Source organism: Aotus nancymaae, unplaced genomic scaffold (assembly GCF_030222135.1).
Source record: "Aotus nancymaae isolate 86718 unplaced genomic scaffold, 86718_ANA_hifiasm-v0.15.2.pri h1tg000036l, whole genome shotgun sequence".
NCBI lineage: Eukaryota > Metazoa > Chordata > Mammalia > Primates > Aotidae > Aotus > Aotus nancymaae.
Window position 1 is genome coordinate 35,334,063 of NW_026988450.1, and position 24,040 is coordinate 35,358,102.

At 39.8% G+C, this 24,040-nt stretch overlaps 1 protein-coding gene across 1 annotated transcript in view; it reads left to right on the forward strand.

Annotated features, from left to right (window-relative positions):
- The first annotated feature begins 6,540 nt into the window (after positions 1-6,540).
- Positions 6,541-24,040, forward strand: part of WWP1 (WW domain containing E3 ubiquitin protein ligase 1) — a 144,230-nt gene continuing 126,730 nt past the window's right edge. Inside the window, exon 1 of the mRNA XM_064384340.1 lies at positions 6,541-6,926. The gene's annotated coding sequence lies outside the window, so the exon portion shown is untranslated. The remainder of the gene's footprint in view (positions 6,927-24,040) is intronic.

Below are 24,040 nucleotides of genomic sequence, written 5' to 3' on the forward strand. Positions count from 1 at the left end.
GTTTGGTGCCTGCTGCTCCGTAGTTTTGCCTGGTTTCAGTGACAGGTGTTGGGGTGTTTTTGCTTAGAAAGGTCCCCTTGTCTCATCCCTGCAGGGCAGGTATGCTAGTCTCTGCCTGTTCCATTGCCCCCTTGATCTTTGAAGGAATCCTCAGGCCCCTCGAAGCATAAAGATATTTTGTAAGTTTCCAGAATCTGGCCCAGAAATTAGGGCTCAATTTCCTGATTGTAGCAGAGGCGACGATTGCTAAGATTGTTGTGAGCCCTAACAGACAGGGGCCGAGGGAAGTAAACTGGGTCTTGTTATTCCTTGGGTGTTGGTGGAATAAGCAGTGGAATTTGAACAAGGAAGAGAAGAAAAGGGAATTTTGTCTTTATGGGGTGGGGGTGATTTTCTCCTGGGGTTATCTACAGTTGGAGTTTTTAAGGTCCCACAGACTGTCAAGTGCTGTTTTTTTCACTGACTGAAATCACTTTGGGATATTTTTTTTCTGCAACACTGGAAAGTTTTAGTTTTTTAAGTACTCATGCATATATATATATATATATACACACATATTTTTTTTCCTTTATTGGGTCTACACCTCCATCCTTGATCTTAGTGATGCTATTTTTGCTGTTAGTTGGGTTAGAGTTGGCCCTACTGGGGGTTTGGTAATTAAAGATTGTTAAAAAAAAAAAAAAGGCTATCACAAAAATAAAAATAAAAAGGCTAGGCATGGTGGCTCATACCTGTAATCCCAGTGATTTGGGAGGCCAAGGCAAGAAGGCCAGCAGTTCAAGACTAACCTGGGCAAAATAGTGAGACCTTGTGTCTATAAAAAAAATTAAAAAGAGTATCACCAGAGGCCGGGTGCGGTGGCTAACACCTGTAATCTCAGCACTCTGGGAGGCCAGAGTGGGTGGATCATGTGAGGTCAAGAGTTCAAGAGCAGCTAGTCAACTTGGTGAAACTGTCTCTAATATATATATATGTATGTATATATATGTATACATATGTGTATATATATGTATATACACATATGTATACATATATATATATGAGTTTCACCAGAAATAATTTCCTTCATAAGATATAACTGCTTTAAGTTATATCTTAAGGGGTGGGAACCCCTTAAGACTGATATATCTGATTACTTTACGTTGTACTTATAGGAAGGTAAATGGGAGAGAGGACCATCAAAAAAGGAGAGGGCTGCCTCATGTTGTTTTTTCACTGCTTCAAAGGAGTTCTTAAGGAAGCACAGATTGTCTTAAGGGGCACTGCTCGCTATGCTATCTGAGTTTTGGCTTTGACCAGCAGGGAAGCATGAGAATGAGGAGAATACTAAAGAGGGTTAAGCAACAAGCACTTGGGTGACAGGAACATTTGCACACCAAGCCTCAGTGACATGCAATTTACACATGTAACAAATCTGCACATGTATGCCCCAACCTAAAAGTAGAAAGAAGAAAAAAAAGAAACAAGTGAAGCAGCATTCAAATGAGTAGTGGAAATAAAGCAAACCCTACCTCTTTCACATGTACAGGGAAATAGGAAACTTTTAAGGTCAAAGGGAAAATAGGTTGGGGCAGGTTTTCTCACCTTCAGCATTAATGCCACTTGGATCTGATCATTCTTTGTTTTTGAGTGGGGTGACGGGGCTGTCTTGTGCACAGTAGGATGTTCAGCACCATCTGTGGCATCTACCCTCTCTCTAGATGCCAATGGAACATCCAACCTACCTCCATGAAAAAATGTGGTAAGCCATTGCCAAAGTCTCCCAGGACATGAAATGGTTCCCAAGTTAAGAATAACAGGATTAGTGTATTTGTTATCTATTTCTGGATAGCAAATTATCTCCCAAATTTAGTGGCTTAAAAGAACAAACAATTATTTTACAGCTATAGTTGCTATGGGTTAAGCATTTGAGAGTAATTTAGTTGGGTGGTTCTGGTTCAAGATCTCTGATGAGGCTGCAGTCAAATGCAATCATCTGAAGGCTAGACTTAGGCTGAAGGATCCACTTCTAAGATGTCTCACTCACATGGTGATGGCAGCAGGCCTCAGACTCTGATGGTTGTTGGTAGAAGGTCTAAGTTCCTTGCCATGTGGGCTTCTACACAGGGCAGCTTCATGTGTCTTTGCCGTATGGCAGCTGAGAATGATCTGAGAGAAAGTGGGAGAGGCTCCGTGATGCCTTTTTATGACCTAGTCTTGGAAGTGACACACTGTCACTTTTGCTATATTATGTCTATTAGAAACAAGTCACTAATTACAGTCTATATTCATTTGGAAGAGAATTAGGCCCCACTGTTTTTTCTTTTTTTTGAGAGAGAGAGCGCGTCTCGCTCTGTCACCTAGGCTGGAGTGAAGTGGCGCAATCTTGGCTCACTGCAACCCCTGCTTCCTGTTTTATTTTGTTTTGTTTTTATTTTTTTTTGAGACAGGGTCTTGCTCTTGCTCTGTCACCAGGAGTGCAGTGATGCAATCATGACTCACTGCAGCCTTGACTTCCTGGGCTCGAGTGACCCTCCCACCTCAGCCTCCAGAGTAGGTGGGATTACAGGTGCACACCACCATTCCCAGCTCATTTTTTTGATTTTTAGTAGAGATGAGGTCTCACTACATTGTCCAGGCTGGTCTCAAGCTCCTGGGCTCAAGTGATCCTCTCACCTTGGCCTCCCAAAGTCCTGGGATTACAGGCATGAACCACTGTGCCTGGCTAGGCTTCACTTTTTGAGGGCAGACGTACCAACACATTTGTAGACATATTTTAAGAAATTAAAAAAAAAATTCTTAAAAGTATAATAGAGACAGCGTGCTTTAGTCTGTTCTTGTGCTGCTAATAGAGACGTACCTGAGACTGGGTAATTTTTATAAAGGAAAGAGGTTTGACTGACTCACAGTTCAGCATGGCTGCGGAGGCCTCAGGAAACTTACAATCACGGCAAAAGGGGAGGCAAACACATCCTTCTTCACACGGTGGCAGCAAGGAGAAGTGCTGAGCAAAAGTGGGAAAAGCCCCTTATAAAACCACTAGATCTTGTGAGAACTCACTCACTCTCACCAGAAGAGCATGAAAGTAACTGCCCCCATGATTAAATTACCTGACATTGGGTCCCTTCCATGACATGTGGATATTATGAAAAACTACAGTTCAAGATGAGATTTGGGGCTGGGCATGGTGGCTCATACCTGTAATCCCAGCACTTTGGGAGGCCAAGGTAGGCGGGTCACTTGAGATGAGGAGTTTGAGACCACCCTGGCCAACATGGTGAAACCTCATCTCCACTAAAAATTTAAAAAAATTAAAATTAAAATTAACCAGGCTTGGTGGTTTGTGCCTGTAACTCCAGCTACTCAGGAGGCTGACGCAGGAGAATCACTTGAACCTGGGAAGCGGAGGTTGCAGTGAGCCAAGATCACACCACTGTGCTCCAGCCTGCACGACAGAGTAAGACTCCATTTAAAAAAAAAATGAGATTTGCATGGGGACACAGCCAAACTGCACAGGGTTTTCTCATGTTGGCCAGGCTGGTATCAAACTCCAGGCCTTAAGTGATCCACCTGCCTTGGCCTCCAAAAATGTTGGGATTACAGGCATAAGCCACTGTGCCCAGCCTGTAGATATATTTTAAAGCCACTACAGTTAGAGAACAATGTTTAAACAAATGGTTTGGGCGAATACCTTGAGTTATTTTTAAAAGAATAAAAAGTTAGATCATCATTGCAAAATAAATTCAAGAAAATTAAATTATTTAATGAAAAAAGTGAAATAGTCAAGTAGAAAAAAGTAAAGACATGAATTATATGATCTCAGGATGGGAAAGATGTATGAAGTGAAAAATAATGGAAGAATAGAAAAATGGAAAAGATCAATAGTTTTACAAAGGATTAATATCTACATTACGTGAAGCACCCTTTTGGGAAATACCTCAGTAAGAAAAATGGACAAATGACAAACAATAAGCTACCATACATACACATATGAAAACATACCATGATGATCTGGGCACATGGAAGAAGGACAATCACATACTATCATGTAGTGCTGTGGGAAAATTGATTATTATGACAGTAATTTCTTGATTATGTGTCATGCTTATGTGTTAAGTAGCTCTATGCATGTCACTTATAGCAATTTATATACATATTTTATTACAACATGTGGAAGCACTATGCTAATTTTCTAGTTGAGGTACAATTAGATTAAACAATTGACCAAATCTCACAGTTCATAGGTGGCAGGAGGGTCAGGTTATCCATAAGGCACACTAGACACAGTGCCTCTGGCTTATAATACTTTTAGGAGCCCACAAAAATGCTTTAATTTATTTTAATATCAGAAGGCAAAAAAATTGAATGTTTAGGTCAAAGAAAATGTTTGAATGTATAATGTTAATATATTTGTCTCATACCAACGCAGTAATAAAATATATTTTGTAGCATTGTTTTATGGAAGACAAGGCCCACACAGGTATAAGCACCTAGGGCCTGTGAAAGTCAGAAAGGGGCAGTGGGTGGCAGAGCTGTGTTTTGATCCCTGGCGATGTGATACCTGAGTCTATGCTCTTTAAGGAAGGTAGTTGCCAATATGCTTCAAAAGGGCTAAACTTGTTCATACTTTATTACTTTTAAGGATTTATCTACAACAGTAAATAAGGACATGGACAATGCTTCATGGAATGCTATTTATAATATTGTTGATTTGAAACCAAAGAGATAATCAATAACAAAAGGCTAGTTCAATATTGGGTGTCAACTTGGGGACAAGATGAGTACTAAGAGCTTCTGAGCTGGGGAGGAAACTGAGCAATGAGTGGAGCTGAAAGTGAGACACGGAGCAGGAAGCAGGAGGCCTGCATACATTCTGGAGGAGGAGAGCAGACCCCTGCTGGGGATATCTAAGGAATTTTTGAGGCCGTGTTTGTAAGCACATTATTGCATTTATTTAAAGGAACTGGACAGCAAAAACAAAAAGATGAAGAAAATCTTAGTACATGTTTAAAGCAGAGATGAGTGAGCACATAAGGGGAACTGTGAAGAGTTTTTCCTAACAGAAGAGACAGAGCATGTGAGCATCAAAGCAACCTTGAATATCATATTAATCTTTGTCAGGAGAGCTCCAAAAAGCCAACGAATGATTTTAAGCAGTGGAGTGACACAGATGGGTATTTCAGAATGATCTTTGTGGTTACAATGTGCACCAAATTCAAGTGCGAAGCCAGAGGGCAAGAACTAATGCATAGCAGGCAGGAATGTGGATTGTTCAGTCAAGAGATTTATCGAATCCTATACACACTCATGGAGTGTTGGCACTGTTTTTGGCACACAGTTCTTTCAATAAGCTCAGTTAAAATGGAAGGACCGAGAGAACTAGAGGTTTAAAAATCAAGGGAAAATTTAGGACCTAGTTTTAAAACGTGATTATGCTGAGTAGTTGTAGGCAACGGAGAGGGCGAAGTTAAAGATGAGCCAAGGAGGCCAGGTGCGGTGGCTCACGCCTGTAATCCCAGGAATTTTGGAGGTCGAGGCGGGTGGGTCACGAGGTCAAGAGATCGAGACCATTCTGGTCAACATGGTGAAACCCCGTCTCTACTAAAAATACAAAAATTAGATGGGCGTGGTGGTAGACGCCTGTAGTCCCACCTACTCGGGAGGCTGAGGCAGAAGAATCGCTTGAACACGGGAGGCAGAGGTTGCAGTGAGCGGAAAATCCACTGCACTCCAGCCTGGTGACAGGGTGAAACTCTCTCTAAAAAAAAAAAAGTGCCGAAGCACTGCTCTCAGTGGAGAGCAGGCAGTGGAGTGGGCAGGGACATCTAGCCTCCCAGACAGAAGGAAAACAAGTGTAGACGTAGGGATAATCTATGGGGGAGTTGATGAGGTGGTTGGGCAAAAATTGTGGAAATCCATGCCTGAAGGCTTCTGCCTCTCTGAAGTAGAAAACCGGATCATCTGTTAAGTAATGCGGTTCCACTAACTTCTATTTGCACATTGGTCTTTCTTAACAGCACCTCCTAAACCAGTTGACTTTTCTGTATAATGGAGACAGTAGACGCTACTTTATGGGATTGTTGTGTGGGTTAATTGTGCCAATACGTGTACTTGCTCAGTAAGTATTAGCTTTATCACTGGGCTGATGTGAGTGAGGGCAGGGGGAGTGAAGGTTTTGATTAATAAATAATAGACTGCAAGTCTTCGGGTATGACCATGGATAAATGCAGTTATTTACTCTTGCGATGGGTTCTAAGTCAAACCCTCAGCTAGGTCAAGGAGTATTTATGAACAGCGTACTTTTGCCCCAGGACCTTAAGAAGTCCTGCTCCGGGATCCGCCGCCTACCGGAAAGTCGAGTTCTCAGCGCCCAGCGCGATCTTAGAACAGCCTCTTCCTAAATCTCAGCGGCGGCCCCGCCCCTTCCACAGGTTCAGGCCCCGCCCCTCCCTGCTATTGGTTGTCCCTCCCCTTCGCTCGACAGTTCGCAGGACCCGGAGGAGCGGAGTTTTCCTAAGGCAGCGTCCGAGCGCCCTCGCTGCGCATGCTCGGGGGAGGCAGATTCCGGGTCCGGAGTTGGAGGCTTTGGGCGGTCGCGGCGTCGCGCGCGGTGCCGGGGCCGGCGGGGAGGCGCGCGCTCGGGGCGCGGCGCCGGCGACGCTGCCACGCAGCGCGCTCCCGAGGAAGGGAGGTGTGGGGTCGCCTGGAGGTGGCGCGTGGCCGGGGTGGGGGTGGGGGGAGGGTCGGGTGTCGGCGAGCTCGGCGTGCGGGTTCCGAGTGTCTGAGGCGGCCTGGGCTGCCGGGGCCGACGCCTGGGTGGCTGCTGCCGCCGCCGCGCCTGCTGAGAGATGGTGATCTTGGGCGCGGAAGGGTGAGGGCGCCCGCCGCAGGAGGAGGTGCCGCTGCTGTGGCCGCCCGGCTGCCGGGAGCCGACAGCTTCGCGCCGGGTAAGGACTGCGCGGCGCGGGGCTGGGGGCGCGGGGCTGGGGACGCGGGCGGGGAGGGAGGGGGCGCGGGCCCCGAGCCTTGGCCGCCGTGCCCGGCACCCGGCGCCGTCCGCCCGCCGGCGGGACCCTCCAGGGGGCGGTGAGAGGACGGTCCGCCCTGCCTTGGCTGCCTTCTCCAGCCCGGGAGCCGGGAGTTTTCTGGGGTGGGGTCATGGGTCTTGCCCGGAGTTGGCCCTGGCACAGGCCTGTGCCAGTGATCCTGGAGCAGAGCGAAGTGTTTCCGTGACTCTGCAGCCGCAGTTCTTCCTTAGCCTTCTCTTCGCCTTCCTTCACCTTTTCCTAACACCTCACTCAGAACACAAATATAAGGACTCAATTGCCCGTGCCCTGAGTTTCACCCCAATTTCAACGTTGCAAACCAAGGACTCCAGCCTTGGAATGCCTTTTTCTGACATGTTTTTGTCACTCCCGGTTCTTCACCGACTCTGCAGCTCCCCTCCCTGCCCCCCCACCCAGCGCAACCCCCACCTCTACCTTTTGTGACCTGGTAGGTCCCGGTGACCTTGCAGATTTTACCAGTCCTTATCTTGTCCGTGACTTACACACTTACCTTTCATCTTCGTTTTCTTTTTTAAAAAAATTCATTTTGTTGTTTGCCCCTTACCTTTACGACCTTTAAATGATCAGTCTTGTTCACAGTCTTCTCTGCTCTGTGAATTTGGAGTTTTCTTTGCTCTGGTAATTATATGAAACCTTCATTACCAAAGAAGAGTAGCATCTGTTAGAATTTTGACATTCACTCTTCCAGTAAAATATTTTCCAGGGGCTTGATTTTGCTTTCTTTTTCTGTTTAATAAGTTTAACAATTTTTTTTGTGTGTGTGTAGGTTAATGTGGAACAAGATTTTGTGTTTCTGCTTTAAAATGTTACTGGTAATAGTAGTGGGGAAAAAAATCATATCCAAAGTTGTCTCTGTTTTCCCCGTTTGGTGTTTTTGCCAGAAATACTTGGTTTACAGTTATCTGCGGGTTTTTTTTTTTTTTTTTTTACAAGAGTTCATATGTATGTGTAAATCCCATTTTACCTGCCTCACCAAATCTGTGTGTATTATGCAAGCAAAGAAAGTCATTCTTGTATTGTGTGACTTGTTTTTAGCTATCAAGTTGGAAATTAGCTGCGACTAGAAATGATCATTTTTCCTAAATAGTTAATATTTTAAAAATGGAAGGTATAGTGGCCAAGTGTTGGGAGCTACTCAGATTGAGAATAGTAAAATATGTGGAATAGTTCTTTGGGACCTAGCTTATTAACATTTTCAGATAGTTCCTACCTTAAAATGCAAATCTGCTGGTAAGACCTACGACATCAGGGTTTTGAAAAGCAATAATTACTAGTTATGTTTTTTGGAAGTTGGCATAATAGAGAATGTCACAGATAAAGTCTCTGCCTGCAAAGAGATAGTAATCTTTGCTGTTTACCCCATGGTGGCTGAAATTTCCTTTACTTCCTTGTACAGTTGTTAGGCATTTACTGCATAATTGTGGGGGGTATTTTGAGGAATACAAAGATGAACTGATTAGCAGTTTATGCTTTTATACTAGGTAGATAGTGCTATACACAAATGCCCTATTTGTCTTTTAATATATAGGTTTCATAAACAGTACCAAAATCCTCTCAGAAGTCCACTTCAAAGAGAGTAGAGCTCAGATCTTACTTGGCAAGGTAGGGATAAGAGGGTTAGTTCGTAGAGCTTCTGGCTTCTGAAATCGTGGTTTTGAAGGATGACTATGACTTTGGATAGGCAGGAAAGGTAATCCAAGCAGAGAGGGATCTCTAAGAGAGCACAGAGTTCCTGTTTGGGGAGAGGCAAGTAATTACGTTTGGGTGGAACATAGTGTTATTTGTATTTGGATAAAGGGTGATAAAACATGAAGTAAAAATTTGGAACAGTTTATGGGTTGTTTTTAATGCCAGGCTTATGAACCTTGGATTTATTAGGTGGTGGGGCTTCCACAGATGATTTTGGGTTGGGAGTGAAACAATTGGAACACTTTGTTTCAGAAGGATTAGTGGGATAGGGAGAGCCTGGAGGTAGAAAGACCTCCCAGGTGTTGTAGTCATGGATAGTGAGGATATGAGGTGTGGTGCACGCGAATGGAAAGAAAGGAAGTAGAATAGCCAAAATTTGATGAGAGGGCAAATGAAGAAAGTAAAAATAACTGATTCTGATCTAGGTTGGTTGGGAGAACGTGGTACCATTTTGAGCAAAATCATGAAGCTTTACCCTCAGCATATGTGTGCTACTTTACAACCTTTTGGGGATTACTAATTCTTGGTGAAACTTAAGAAATCTGCTGGCCTGGAAAACTTCCATATGTACCTGTGCTTTGTGGCTATAGTTTTAGGGGAGTCCATGGACCATCTGAAGGTCATCCATGACACCCATCTCAGAATTACTTGGAGTTTTTTTTTTTTTTTTCTTCCTGAGGCAGAATTTCTTTTACTCCTTCCAGGCTCATTGCAACCCCCACCTTCCAGGCTCAAGAGATTCTCCTGCCTCTGTCTCCTGAGTAGCTGGAACCACAGGCGCTTGCCATCACAGTTGGCTAATTTTTGTATTTTTTTTGTAGAGACGGGGTGTCACTATGTTGCTCAGGCTGGTGTTGAACTCCTGAGCTCAAGTGATCAGCCCGCCTTGGCCTCCCAAAGTGCTAGGATTACAGTGTAAGCCACTGTGCCCTGCCTACTGGGAGCTTTTTAAAACAGTAGAACCTTCAGATTCTTCTATATACTGATAAGAACTCTTACTGTAGAGAGATGCTGTATATATACAGAGACACAATATTACATTTTTGTTGTGGTTTACAGTTTACTGTTAATTTTGACTAGTCTTATTTACTGTTATATTACAGAAAAAACTAGCCCAAGAGTTTAAATGATTTGCTCAAAGCATCATTCAGCTGGTGGGTAAAGTGGAATCAGGAGATTGTTAACAGTGATGGTTTTCTTTCTTGTATGAAGATAATGCAATGGCTTTATCATCAATTGAATATAGTTGCTGCCTTTAAATGAGCTTGTCAGCAAGACTACATGATCCCACAAGATTCCTTCTAGTTCTTAAAATTTTGTGATTCTTGAGTCCTAGACTTTTATCAGAGTATCTACCCTCCTTGTTTAATATGTTCATGAAAACTGGAGTCTGAGGGATGAATTGGGTAGAGAAGAGCAGTTAGCAATGTCAGATCATTCATTGGGATTGTTACTTTCTTTGTCTCAATTTGGGCTGGGGATTAGGAAGGAGACAGGTGATGTAAGCGAAATAAGAAACTTTAAGAACTTTTTCTTCTCTTATACCTTGCTTCCGAATACTTTCTTTCAGAAACCTTTATCAAATAAAAATGGAGACTTTACAAAGTAAATGAAGATACCTATTCAATTATTTTTGGATGGATTAAGTAGCTAACTAGTATGGTTAAATCATAGTGTGATTGGTAAACTGTTGACCTTTCTGTACCTATAAGATTATCTCCCTGGTAGTAGGTAATCATAGCATGTTATTACATGTTAATAAACTTTGATTTCATAATTATTAGAAAGACTGAGTTCTTTTTTACTCTTTGTATAAAAAATATGATATAATGAGCAATGAATAACCCAATAAATTTCCCTTTATAGTGGTATCCAAGAAACTAGTTACTAATACTTAATGGAGGAAAAATGATAAAAACACATGTATAGATGAATTTCACTGTTTTTGCTGGCATTATGAAGAGTATCTATTATACTGTATGTTAGTATAGCATTTCACATTTTAAAATAGTAACTATATATATATATATTTTTTTTTTTTTTTTTTTTTTTTTTTTTTTGAGATGGAGTCTCGCTCTGTCGCCCAGGCTGGAGTACAGTGGCATGATCTTGGCTCACTGCAACCTCCGCCTCACAGATTCAAGTGATTCTCCTGCCTCAGCCTCCCAAGTAGCTGGGACTACAGGTGCCCACCACCATACCCAGCTAATTTTTTTATTTTTAGTAGAGATGGGGTTTCCCCATATTGGCCAGACTGGTCTCGAACTCCTGACCTTGTGAACCACCCCTGCTTAGCCTCCCAACATGCTGGGATGACAGGCATAAGCCACCGTACCTGGTCTAAACAGTAACTATATTTATCGTTTGGTTCTCATGACAACTGAGAAATAGGTGTGTTAGTAAATAATCATTGCTTTATATTTTATTTTTTAAATTTTATTTATTTATTTTTGAGACAGGGTGTCGCTCTGTTGCCCAGGCTGGAGTTCAGTGGCAGAATCATGGTTAAACTGCAGCCTTGACCTCAGGCTCCCGAGTAGTTAGGACCACAGGTTTATGTTATGACACACAGCTAAATTTTTAAAGTTTTTGTAGAGATGGAGTCTTGCTATATTTCCCTGGGCTGGCCTTGAACTCCTCAACTTCTGATCCTCCCACCATGGCCTTCCAAAGTGTTAGGGTTACAGGCATGAGTCACTGGGCCCGGCCTGCAACCAAATCTTTCTAAGGTTTAGGCTTGTAAGTGGCACAGTATCATTTCTGCCTCATTATACTGGTTAAAGCAAGTTACAAATCTAGCCCAGCTTCAAGGGTACAAATGTGTGAATCCATTTGGGGCCACCAGTGTAACAGATTACCATAAATTTTATTTAAATATAGCATCAGCTTTATTACACCGAAACAGGGCTTCCAGAAAACTGTTTTGGAAGCTGAAGCTTAGGCAGCTTACTACTTTTCCCAAGTCTGGATTTTGAATCTGAGCAGGCCACAGGGAAAACTGAGTCTAAAAAGTGCAATGACAGCACATCTGGCTTACTATGCAGATGGGAATAGCTGGCACTATCCTTGGTTAGAAAAGAAGAGAACATTTGTGGCCTCTGAGGTTTTTCCTAGTATGCCACTATAATGGGGCAGGATTGACTTGCTTTCTACTTGAGGGTAGTGGGATCTAAGAAAGTACAGGACCCAAGAGTCCATGCTGCTCAGAAGTAGTGATTTACTCTATCTCATGAATTGGAACAGACAGCATCCCATGCAGAGAAGCGGCCACAGATGGGCAGAGATAGATTCCCTCTGCCCTTGTGATTGGATTTGAGACCTAGAGGAGCAGGGTTTCTTGACTGTCACTCTGGCCTTTACCAAAGTGAGCCACCTGTCCCCTGCCCTCCCCTCCCCCACCCCGTATGGGGTTTTCTGTTTACAGTGTCTTGAAAAAGCTTGGGGTAAGCTACTCTTCCTTGGAGAGGTATCATTATAGTAGAGAAAATTGTCTTTCCTTCTAGAGACTGAATGGAAATCCTCTCTTATGAAAATACAATGAATAAGATGGTGTTTCTCCTTTCCAAGAACTGGTAGATTCATTGATTGCTATCTGTGTTTTTCTTACTTTATCGCTTAACCTTATCCACTATCACTTTTAGTCTCAGCTGTATTTTGTTTTGTTTTGCTTTTAGTTCTAGTTGGCTGCTAAGTAATGCTATGGTTAAAGGTGAAATGAAGAAAGAGTGTTTAGTTTTTGTTATATTATAGTTTCTGAGCAGAGTAGTGAATGCATTTCATTTTAAGAATGTAGGTTATTAGTGCGTAGCTGTGAAGCATTTTTGAAGCATTTCATGTACACTGAAAATAGGCCCCTGCATCCTAATGCAAATCTCTTTGCAAATTTCTGAAAATAGTACATTGGCTCTTGTGGGGAGGAGTTTGGTAATTGGGTGTACTGAGAAACATGATTTATAGAAATAGGAAAGGCCAGGGCACAAAGAAGGGCACAGATAAAGTTACATGAAGGTGCTTCTTGATGGCTCTCCTCCCTACCTTAAATTACTTGGGTAGTTAAAAAACATCCTGGCATTAACAGAATGTAGGTACGATAGCCTTTTATGAAACAAGGAAAACAAGTTCTTTTGATAGCCGTTTAGTGTACTCGTAAATCTGATTGACTAGGCTGGGTGGAAGCAGACTGTTGAGTCCTGACTTGAAATTAGGATACTATGGTTGTGTATTAGCCTCGACTTGCCAAGATGTACTACTTTTTGTCTATGTTTAGTTAGACTGGGGAGGAGAATTAGTTAAATGAACCTGTTTTGCATAAAGTAGGATATTCTTTACCTTAGAAGTAAACAAACTAGATAGCTTTTCTCTTTTTACGTTTTTAAGAATAGAGGCAATTTTGTTATACAGGTTAAGAGTCATAGTTTAAAGTCTGTTAGTATTGCTTAATGGCAGGATTGCCTCAGTTTCTCCTTTTGTAAAATGTAAATAATACTTTCCTTAATGGATTTTTGTAAGGATTAATTGAAATAATGTTTATAAAGCAGAAAGCATAGTGGCTAGAACACAATAAGCCCATTATTACATTGAAAATTCAAACAGGTATTCACTTTGCTGGGATCTACTCATTTCTTAAAGACAGTTCTAGCTTAGTTTTGGCATGGGCAGAGCTCCTTATCAAATTTCCACCCTCCTCTTTTTTTGAGACAGGTTCTCAAACAGCTCTGTCTCCCAAGTTAGAAAGCAATAGTGTGATCATGGCTTATACCAGCCTTGACCTCCTGGGCTCAAGCAATCTTCCCACCTCAGCCGCCCAAGTAGCTGGGGCTACAGTGATGCACTACCATGCCCAGCTAATTTTTTATTTTTGATAGAGGTGTTGCCCAGGCTGGTCTTGAACTCCTGGGCTCAAGTGATCCCCCGCCTTGACCTCCCAAAATGCTAGGATTTACAGACGTGAACCACCACACTTGGCCAAATCTCACTTCTTAATTAAAAAAAAAAAAGTTGCTAAAAGAGTAAGCATGAAATCTGGGATACCGACTTAACATGTGAAGCTTGGGAACAAAAAATCATTAATACCATCATTAGAAGAAATATAGTATAGACCAATGTTTGTCAAAATGCAGAGACCAGATCTCTGATATGGTCCTTGAGAGTGGAGCTTAGGAATCTTCAATTTTTGCAAATATCTCAAGAGATTTTATGCACATTAGTTTGAGAACTATTGGTAGAAAGTGAGTCGGTTATTTGGGGTCCTGGTGTGCTCTGTCAGAGTTCATTTTTCTAGCTAGCTAAAGTATCCCCCCCACTTTTTTTTGTAAAAAAGGTCTCTTTCTGTCACCCAAGGCCAGAGTGCAGTGGTAAAATCATGGCTCACTGCAACCTTAACCTCCTGGGCACAAACGATCCTCCTACCTTAGCCTCTCTAGTAGCTAGGAGTAACAGATGTGTGCCACAACACCTGGTTAATTTTTTTTTCTTTCATTCATTCATTCATTCATTCATTCATTCATTTATCAAGACAGAGTCTTGCCTGTCACCCAGGCTGGAGTGCAGTGGTGCAATCTTAGCTCACTGCAACCTCTCCCTCTCAGGTTCAAGTGATTCTTATGGCTTAGCCTGCTGAGTAGCTGGGATTACAGGTGTGTGCTACCACACCCAGCTTTTTTGTATTTTTAGTAGAGATGGGGTTTCACCATGTTGGCCAGGCTGGTCTTGAACTCCTGGCCTCAAGTGATTTTCCCATCTTGGCCTCCCAGAGTTCTGGAATTGATTGCAGGCACGAGCCATCGTGCCCTGCCTAATTTTTTATTTTTTGTAGAGATGGTGGGGGGGAGGCGGGGTCTCACTTTATAGCCCAGGCTGGTCTTAAGCTCCTGGACTCAAGTGATTCTCTCACCTTACCCTCCCTCCCAGAGTGCTGGGATTAAAGTTATGAGCCACTGTGCCCAGCCCTCAAGTATTCTTTAAGTACACATGTATAATGTAAATACAAAGAAAGCTTAACATCTGAACCTTCCAGATGTTTAAAATGGCCTAAGATAATTGCCAAAGACTTGATCCAAACTAACTCTAGAAACCTGATACAGGGTGATTACAGTGAGAAGTAGACAAGAGAAATGATACTGCAGAGAGGCATCCATTAGGCTTCCTTGTTCAAATAATTTCCTCCATACTTATACAAAAGCAGAAATTCTTTTGAGCGAAGCTAATTCTTTTTAAAAAATGCCTACTGAAAGAGTTAAGCTAGAAGTTATGATTCATTGTTAAATAGTCTGATTGCTTTTCACTTAGCTAAGGTAAGCCACTTAAAAATAGAGATTTTTCACTGAAATGTGTCAAATTTTAAATTTGGTCTTTTGAATAGAAAGTAGGTTGCCTGGGGGCATGATGTGTCTCTTAACAGGGAAAAGCCTTTGCTTAGGGTAAGGATGTTGACTTGGAAAGTCAGGAGAAAAGGTTTGAATTTTAAACTAATGAAAAAACAAAAACAAATTTCAAGTTGACCTCTAACTCTTATTTAGGGCCACAGTGATGACACCTGCGGGCTACCTCACTTAAACCCTCCTCAGACCTGTGACCAGCAGGACTCAAAATCTGATCCTGTCATCTGAAGAGTAGATCTTTAAATTGGGGAATGTTCCTGGAAAAAACTAAAAATATGATTGAAATAAACATTGGTTACTCTGTTAGTAATTTTGTGGTCAAAAATATGCCAAACCCATGATTTATTGTTTTCTAAATTTGAGTGGAAAGGGTTAGTTGGCATTTCTGTTTGAGGGGCCTATTGTTTTTATTTTTGTTTTTGTTTTTGTTTCCTGAGATGGAGTCTCTCTCTGTCACCCAGGCTGGAGTGCAGTGGCTCAGTCTCAGCTCGCTGCAACCTCTGCCTCCCTGGCTCAGGCAATTCTCCTGCCTCAGCTTCCCAAGTAGCTGGGATTATAGGTTCTGGACACCTGGTGGCTAATTTTTGTAAAGATGGGAGTTTCACCATGTTGGCCAGTTTGGTCTTGAACTTCTGACCTCAAGTGATTCTCCTGCCTTGGCCTCCCAGAGTGCTGGGATGACAGGCTTGAGCCACAGCACCTAGCCACGAGAAGCCTATTGTATTTGTGTTTGTTTTCGCTGTCTCTGTGAGCCCTTTCTTTAGGGGAAAAACAGTAGCCATCTCTTTTTGTCTATGCCCTGTGAAATATTGTGTCGACATTTACAAGTGAATACCGAACGGAAGGTATATATTATACTTGGGAGTACCGTTTTTCTAGGTTAAAAGTTTTGCTAATTATAACTTGTTTTAAAACTTTCTTTGAGATTTAATTTTCCATTCAAGTATTGGCTATTTAGAGCTTGGGCCTTAAATAAAGTAAGACAAACGTAGATTTGAGTATTGGCACTCATGGGCTGAATGCTACTGTTTAAGTTAACTTGAGTAAGCCCTAGTTTTATTATATGTATAGTGAGAATAATAATAAGCCCTAGTTTGTCATATGTATGGTGAGAATAATAATACCCAATTCGTAGTTTTATTTTGTGACTTAAACCTGGCACTTAGTTTTCAGTACATACTCACTAGGGTGAGTCTTTCATACCTTCTCATTGATGTCAGATCTATTTCAGAATTTTCTTGAATTTTGGAAAGGTAATCCATTTCATATACTGTTACATAAAACTCCCGTGAAGTCTAGGGCAGTGCCTGTACTTTGTTTGCCAGATGCTTGTGTGTGGATAAGTAAAGTTAATAAATAACCACACATCAGGTCAGATTTTGTTGCTAAATGAACTTTCAGCTTTTTTATTTTAATTTTTTTTTAGCTTTTTGCATTTTGGATCTGTGGATAAAGGATTGTGTCCCTGTGTTTTGGATTCTAATACTTTCCTCTAAGAATGGAATATCTGATGAAAATTTATACTTTACAGCATGCTTTAAAATGCTTAGGAAGAGCATTTGTAAATAGTGAAATTAACATTGTGTATCTATTACCTGAATAACTTGAAAATATCTTGAAATTGTGTATTTATAACAGAAAATGTGGCAGTACTATATTCCTCTCAGGTTCTTAAATGTAATTTTGTTCTAATCCTTACTGTAGGTGTGTGAGGGGCTTTGCTGCATTTCATTTTACAGCGTGGCTATGTGACTGAAATGGCTTTACCTACTTTTCTCTGTATTATTGTGAAAGCATAGAAGAAAAATATTGAGAGTTTCTGTGCCTTAGAATAATTGAGAGTGTGGTTAGAGTGGTGGCGACCAGGTTGGGATGGGGTTAGGAAATTAACAATTACTGGGCATTTTCTGTATTCTAGAAAGAGTTACACTTTCCCAGAGTTAATATTAAACACCTTTTTAAAAAAGCCTCACAATACTATATTAATTTGGTGTTAGTATCTCATTTAACAGACAGGAAAATGAGACTCAGGTTAAATATGCACAGAGTTGAAGTTTGCATGTAGGTCTGTCCGATTTAAAAACTGTTCTCTACATTGCATTACCAAAATGTGCTCTTCTCAAACTCGAAACTGGCACTTTGGAATTAAAGAGTTAGGAAATCTCCATGGCTGCTTAAATGCTGATAAATTAGAATTCTTAATGTATTAAGAAACAATCAGGATATGTTTTGAGATGAACATAACTTTGAGTCATGATATCCTGATGACCAACACAGTGTGGAAGAGTGCTAGGCTGGTCTCATCAGCAGTTCTGGGTTTGGCCTGCCATTAAGAAGCTCTGTGTTTCTGAGTAATTCTCTTAATCACCTCTCATCCTCAGCTTCAGCTCCAAGCATTCATGACTCTGCTTTCTGGTGCTTCATAAATGCGGCAAGTACATGTATTTCAGGAATGCCAAAATCATAAAAATTTTTGATAAGGGAAAAAGCCTGTTAAGCAAATATACTATTAAAATATAGGTTTGAATCAAGTGACCAATTATGGAAATGTTTGTGCCATTTCGAAATACGAGATTATACATAATAGAATTACATGAAGTTTGATCTTCTTAGAGTGAGCATGTCATGTTGTCCTGATTGCTTTCCCAGAATTTATTTACTAAATTAATGGAAATTATTTACTAAACATAGTCTCTAAAAGCTTACCTACTCCATTGTTAATGTGCTTACACTTTCGAAGACTTACCTTTTTAAGATTAATTGTTCTTTCTTAACCTTAAGGAAAGACATTTTCAAAGGCTAGCTTAACAGCTCACAAAACCACCTGACTTAAGCTTAAGTTGATAAAACAAGAGAATTGTAACTTCAGATTGATACAGCAAACTTCTCATTTTAAGGCATGGGTTTAGCTCAGCACTTCTTATTTTATGTTTTATTTCTGCAGTGCATATGTAGTAAAAAGAGCTTTGAGCTCAAGAAAATCTGGCTTCAAATTCAGACTTTTACTAGTTTCATGGCCCTTGGCAATTTACTTCAATTCCTAAAATGTAATTTTTTCTTATCTGTTAATGGGAATGATAATGATGATTCTAATGGATAATTAATAATGTTAGTGACAATTTTTTTGTAAAGTGACTGATATATAATAGCTGAATAAATGTTTACTGTTCTTATATTTTGGAGTCAGTGGCCTGGTTTAGGTTCTGTGTTTAAGACTGGCTGTGTTTTCTACATCACTCAGGTGCCCCACCTAAGTACACTAGGTCTTAGTTTTATCATCTTACCTTTCTACCTAGCAAATATTTACACAGCACTTTTTATATGTTGATTCCAAGTTTGGAACCCAAGTTTTAATGTACTTAGTATTATTTGAATTATATTTTCTTCAGAAACATGCAGCACAGGAGTGGGAAACTTGTTTTCTGATTTTATATATATATATATATAGTATATAAATATATATATATAGTAACAGCTTTGGTAGTTTGGTATAATATGCAAACACAATATTGTATAAGGAGCTGAGAAATTAAAAGAAAAAAACTACCTCATTCTCAGTACTGATACCATTTAGGTCTATGTTTTGTTGATATGGCTAAATTTTAGTAATTCTTTTAAGACAGGGAAGTAAGAATCATCTCCTTAAGGATAGGAAAAATAAAATTCATCAATGAATGATAAGTAAAAATATATTTTGCCTTTTTTAGAGGTGGAGGAGGAGGTGGAGCTGGGAGAGAAAGAAAAATCAGTGTGATAATAGAGTAATGCTGCCAAAGCCCCATGTTTTTGTCTGTCTTAAATAGCTTAGGTTAAAAATTGGAGTAGTTGCTACTAAGTTTGATGAATACATTTTCCTTTCTTTCTAATGTTTTCTAGTAAACATTGTAACTGATATCCTTTCCTGCAATGGAGGAAAGCTATCAATTTCGTTTTGGGGAAGTTGGTATAATGTATTTTATTTTTTTAAAAAGGTTCATTTTTATGGCGCAACATCACCACCTTGTGGCCTTCTAGAATATTGTTGCAAAGTTGTTTCCGCAACTGTAAGCATAAATTAAATTGTTCTCTGATGTTGGTCAACGACTCCATCTAGTTGGTAATGGGTAGTTTTTACTGTAAATAGGGGTGGAGAGTAGAAAATAAAATAATTTGTATATAAGGATTGCAACCTTATAAAAGTACATTTGAGAAAAATAATTGTGTGAATCATTGTGAGTTTGGTACAATTATGGATGGCTTGTTTCTGGATATTTCATATTTTCATGAAATATGCACTATTTTCAGTGAATAATCCTAAGCTAGAAATTATCAATATGTTCTGTGTTCCAATTCTCATTTAATAAGAAAACTGAGGCCAAGTGAAGTTTAGATGCTCTGTCTCAGGCTTTTAATATGGGACTGTTTGTTGTCTAAAACAGTGTTTTCTAAACTGATGACTCTTGGAGGGATATTTTCTACATGAATTTTTACACTTTTTTTTATTTGACTGCTAACAGCCAAATACTTTTTTCATTTTGATGATAATTCTAAGGGAAAAAAATCAGTATGAAAAGTATGATGGTTCATTTAAAAGAGCATCTAGAATAAATAGGCCGTTTGGTTTTACTGCCCATGTTTACTTAGTTGTTTTGGGGATTTGGTTGACATTAAGTATTCTTCAGTAGCAAATATGTATTAAACACTTCCAAGCTTTGAGGGAAGCAAGGTAGATACAGTGGTGAGGATTTGCCCTGGCACTCTTGGAATTCAGTATTCAGTGAGATAAATAAAGCTGTTTTGATGACAAAAGTTAATTATCAGGGATTCTGGATAAAAGTAGCTATAATTTGTTTTGTGTTGGGCATCATGCAAAGAGCTTTAGGTACTGTTTTTTAGTCTCAGCAATTTTAGAATTTTGCTTTGATTTTATATGCACACAAATAAGTATCTGTGGAAGCCCTAGCATACGATCGATAATTTTCCTTGTAAAGTATTAGCAATTTGGCTGCTATAGGTCCAGTGGACTTTTGTGGCTTGGTCTTGGTATCCTACCACCATTTGTTACAATGTTTCTGTGGGAAAATTTGTGTTAAATTTTAAGAAGCCATCTTTTCCTTAAACTTTTGGAGTCTAATAATAGATAGTTTGGGGATTAGCATACTACTTCTGAGGTGTTTGGAATGTTTAATTAGGGCTGTGGAGTATCCAAATGTAATAAGCTTCTCCCTTGTTTATGTTCTTTTGTTTCTTTGAATATTTAATAAGTCAAACTTGCATTTTAGGTCCTTTACTTTTGTATTGGACATTTTTCTATTGAGCATTTGTTTTGGGTTTTGGAGATGAAATATTGGGGAGGTGAATATGGACTTGAATCTTAGAATTAGGGCAGAGATGGAAGAGGGTATAGGTGGGTATTGTCCCACTTGCATAGTATTTTCTTAATGATATTTTAATTTAAAATTTCAGTTCTGTTCTGTGCTATACAGGTATTTTTTTAACCTAACAACTCTAGCCATCTTTTATTGTTGTTTTACCAGTTAACATAATAATATATTGTTTTATTGTGTATCTTCATTTAACACACATTTATTGAGGTTTTTTTTTTTTTTTTTTTTTTTTTTTTGTGACACGGTCTAGCCTGTCACCCAGGCTGGAGTGCAATGGTGCCATCATAACTCACTGTTGCCTCAAACCCCCCAGGCTCAAGTGATTGTCCTACGTCAGCCTCCTAAGTAGCTGGGACTACCGGCACACACCACCATGCCCAGCTAGTTTTTTTTTTTTTTTTAAATTTCCATTATTTTGGGTATATATAATTCCATTTTTTTGTAGAGACAAAGTTTCACCATGTTGCCCAGGCTGGTCTTGAACTCTTGGGCGTGAGTGATCCACCCACTTTGGCCTCCTAAGGTGTTGGGATTATGGGCATGAGCCACCATGACTGGCCTATTTATTGAGTATTTACCAGAGGCCAGACATTGGGCTAGAGGCTGGAATTATGATGAAGCATAGTAGTAAAGGCATTTACAGTGTAATGGGGGAGATAAAGAAAAAAACATGGTTGGAGTGCTCTGAAGACACATAGCAACTAGTTCAAAGTTGGAGAGATGACACCTGAACTGACAGATGATTAGACATGAAGTGGAGGAGTAGTGGGAGGAACATGTGGAAAGTTGTTGATATCCAGATCTGTATGAGAATCACCAAGAATGCCCAACACAGCCCCCAGGTGATTCTGCCATGCAGCCAGATTGGGGAAAATCAGCAATGAATTAGAAATATGTGTGAATAGTGAACTTTTTTTTCTGAGAATCATCTTTTTTTCTCTACCTAAATTTTAATGAATGGAAGTAAGAGAGGGAGTGTGTATAAATAATGGATTTGAATGACCAGAACTAGTTTGATAATAGTTGCAGTGTGCCCCTTTCTCTTCTGGAACCTATGCTCTAAACAACTCTTAACAGTTTCATTGTTTCTAACCGTGAACTAGTAAAATGTACTGGAAGAAAATTCTTGTCTATGGGGATTGGTGCCACTACTCAGCTGGGCCTTTGTCATATACCTGATAATGCAGTGAATTTTGTCTATTCTTATTGATCATTGTATTCCCAGTGCCTCAAAGAGTGTCTCCTACTTCACTGGAGAAATTGGAGACATTTTCTCCAGTTAAGGTAACATTTCCTTGACTTCCTTTCCAGAAATTTTCAAAGATACCTGCACCTGCAACCATCCTTTTCTCTTTCAGATCTCAGAGTAAGAGCGGTTTTTGTCTTTACCTATGTTTAATCTCAGCCAGTTCTGCTTTCTGAAGGATCTTGTGTTAGTGATCATCATCCAGCAAAAGATTACAGCTTCTGCTTGCCTGTAAACAATGCTCAGGTCTCTTTCGTCGTTAAAAAGAATCCTCTAAACATCTTTTTTTTTTTTTTTTTTTTTTTAGCATGGGATATTTTTCTGTTTAATTTAATTAATTTATTTGTTTATCAATTGGTCTTCTTTAATGCCCTTCAAAAATATTTTGTAGTTTTCAGATAATAAATTTTGCATTTATTTTGGCATTTTTCCTAAGTATTATTTTTTTTTTTTTTTTTTTTTTTTTTTTTAGAGAAAGAGAGAGAGAATAGGAAGGAGAAAAAAGGAAGAGAAAGAGAGAGAGAGAATGGGGAGGAGGGAGAAGGAAAAGAAAGAGGGAGAGAGAATGGGAGTATTGCTTTCTTGCCCAGGCTAGAATGCAATTTAGTAATGGGTATTGAAAACCTCTTTTATACTGATAATTATACTTAATGATGTAATCAGGAAGGAGTAAGGGAAGAAGATAACAAACAAACAGCCAACCAATATTTAATTTAAACCTATGAAATGGTATGCGATTACTGAGGAGTGATTTACTTCCAATTATATAGTCACCTTTGGAATAGGTGTGAGGTGGTAATGTATGTTTTGTGTATTTGAAGTGGAGAGTACTATAAATATTTATTAAGTTTACTTGTTCCGGGTCTGAGTTCAAGTTCTGAATATCCTTGTTAATTTTCTATCTCGTTGATCTATAGAATCGTTAGCTCTTCTTGTTGCATTGATCCTTTTGCCATTATGTAATGTCATTCCTCGCCTCTTTTGATCTTTGTTGCTTTAAAGTCTACTTTATCAGAGGTGAGAATTGCATCTGCTGCTTTTTGTTTATTAGTTTATTTTTACTCTCTGTTCAATTGGTAAATCTTCCTCCTTCTCTCTGAGTCTTTGTGTATTGTTTCATGTAAGATGGGCCCGGATGCAGCATACCGATGGGTTTTGGCTTTTTATCCAATTAAAATATATGTAAGTTTAATACCAGCATTTGATGCTAGCTGGCTGTTTTGCCCATTAGTTGATGTGAATATTTTATTGTGTTAAAGTTCTTTGCTTTTTGATATATTTTTGGAAAGGCTGATATTGGTTGTTCCTTTATATGTATAGTGCTTCTTTCAGAAGCTCTTGTAAAGCAGGCCTGGTGGTGGTGAACTCTCTAAGTACTTGTTTGTTCGCAAAAGATTTAATTTTTCCTTCGCACATAAAGCTTAGTTTGGCTGGATAGGAAATTCTGGGTTGAAAGTTCTTTTCTTTAAGGATGTTAAATATTGGTCCCCACTCTTTTCTGGCTTGTAGGGTTTCTGCTGAGAGATCTGCTGTAAGTCTGATAGGTTTCCCTTTATGGGTAACCTGACCTTTCTCTCTGGCTGCCCTTAGTATTTTCTCCTTCATTTCAACCCTAATAAATCTGGCAATTATGTGCCTTGGGGTTGGTCTTCTTGAAGAATATCTTTGTGGTGTTCTCTGTATTACCTGGAGTTGAATATTACCCTGCCTTGCCAGGTTGGGGAAATTTTCCTGAATGATATCCTGAAGAGTATTTTCCAACTTGGATTCATTCTCTTCATCACATTCAGGTACACCTATCAAACGTAAATTAGGTCTTTTCACATAGTCCCATATTTCCTGGAGACTTTGCTCATTCCTTTTCATCCTTTTTTCTGCATTTTTGTCTTCTCGTTTCATTTCACTGAGCTGGTCCTCGACTTCTGATATCCTTCCTTCCGCTTGATCAATTCGACTGTTTAAACTTGTGCATGCTTCGCGAAGTTCTCGTGTTGTGTTTTTCAGCTCCATCAATTCACTTATATTCTTCTCTAAATTGTCCATTCTCATTAACATTTCGTTAAACCTTTTTTCAAGGTTCTTAGTTTCTTTGCATTGGGTTAGAATAAGTTCTTTTAATTCACAGAAGTTTCTTATCACCCACGTTTGGAAACCTGCTTCTGTTATTGGAATACCGGTGTAATCTATTAAGCCTTGTTCCGTTACTGATGAGGAATTGCAATCCCCTGTAGAGGGAGAGGCATTCTGATTTTGAGTATTCTCTACCTTTTTACGCTGGTTTCTTCCCTTCATTATATATTTGTCCGTCTGTCG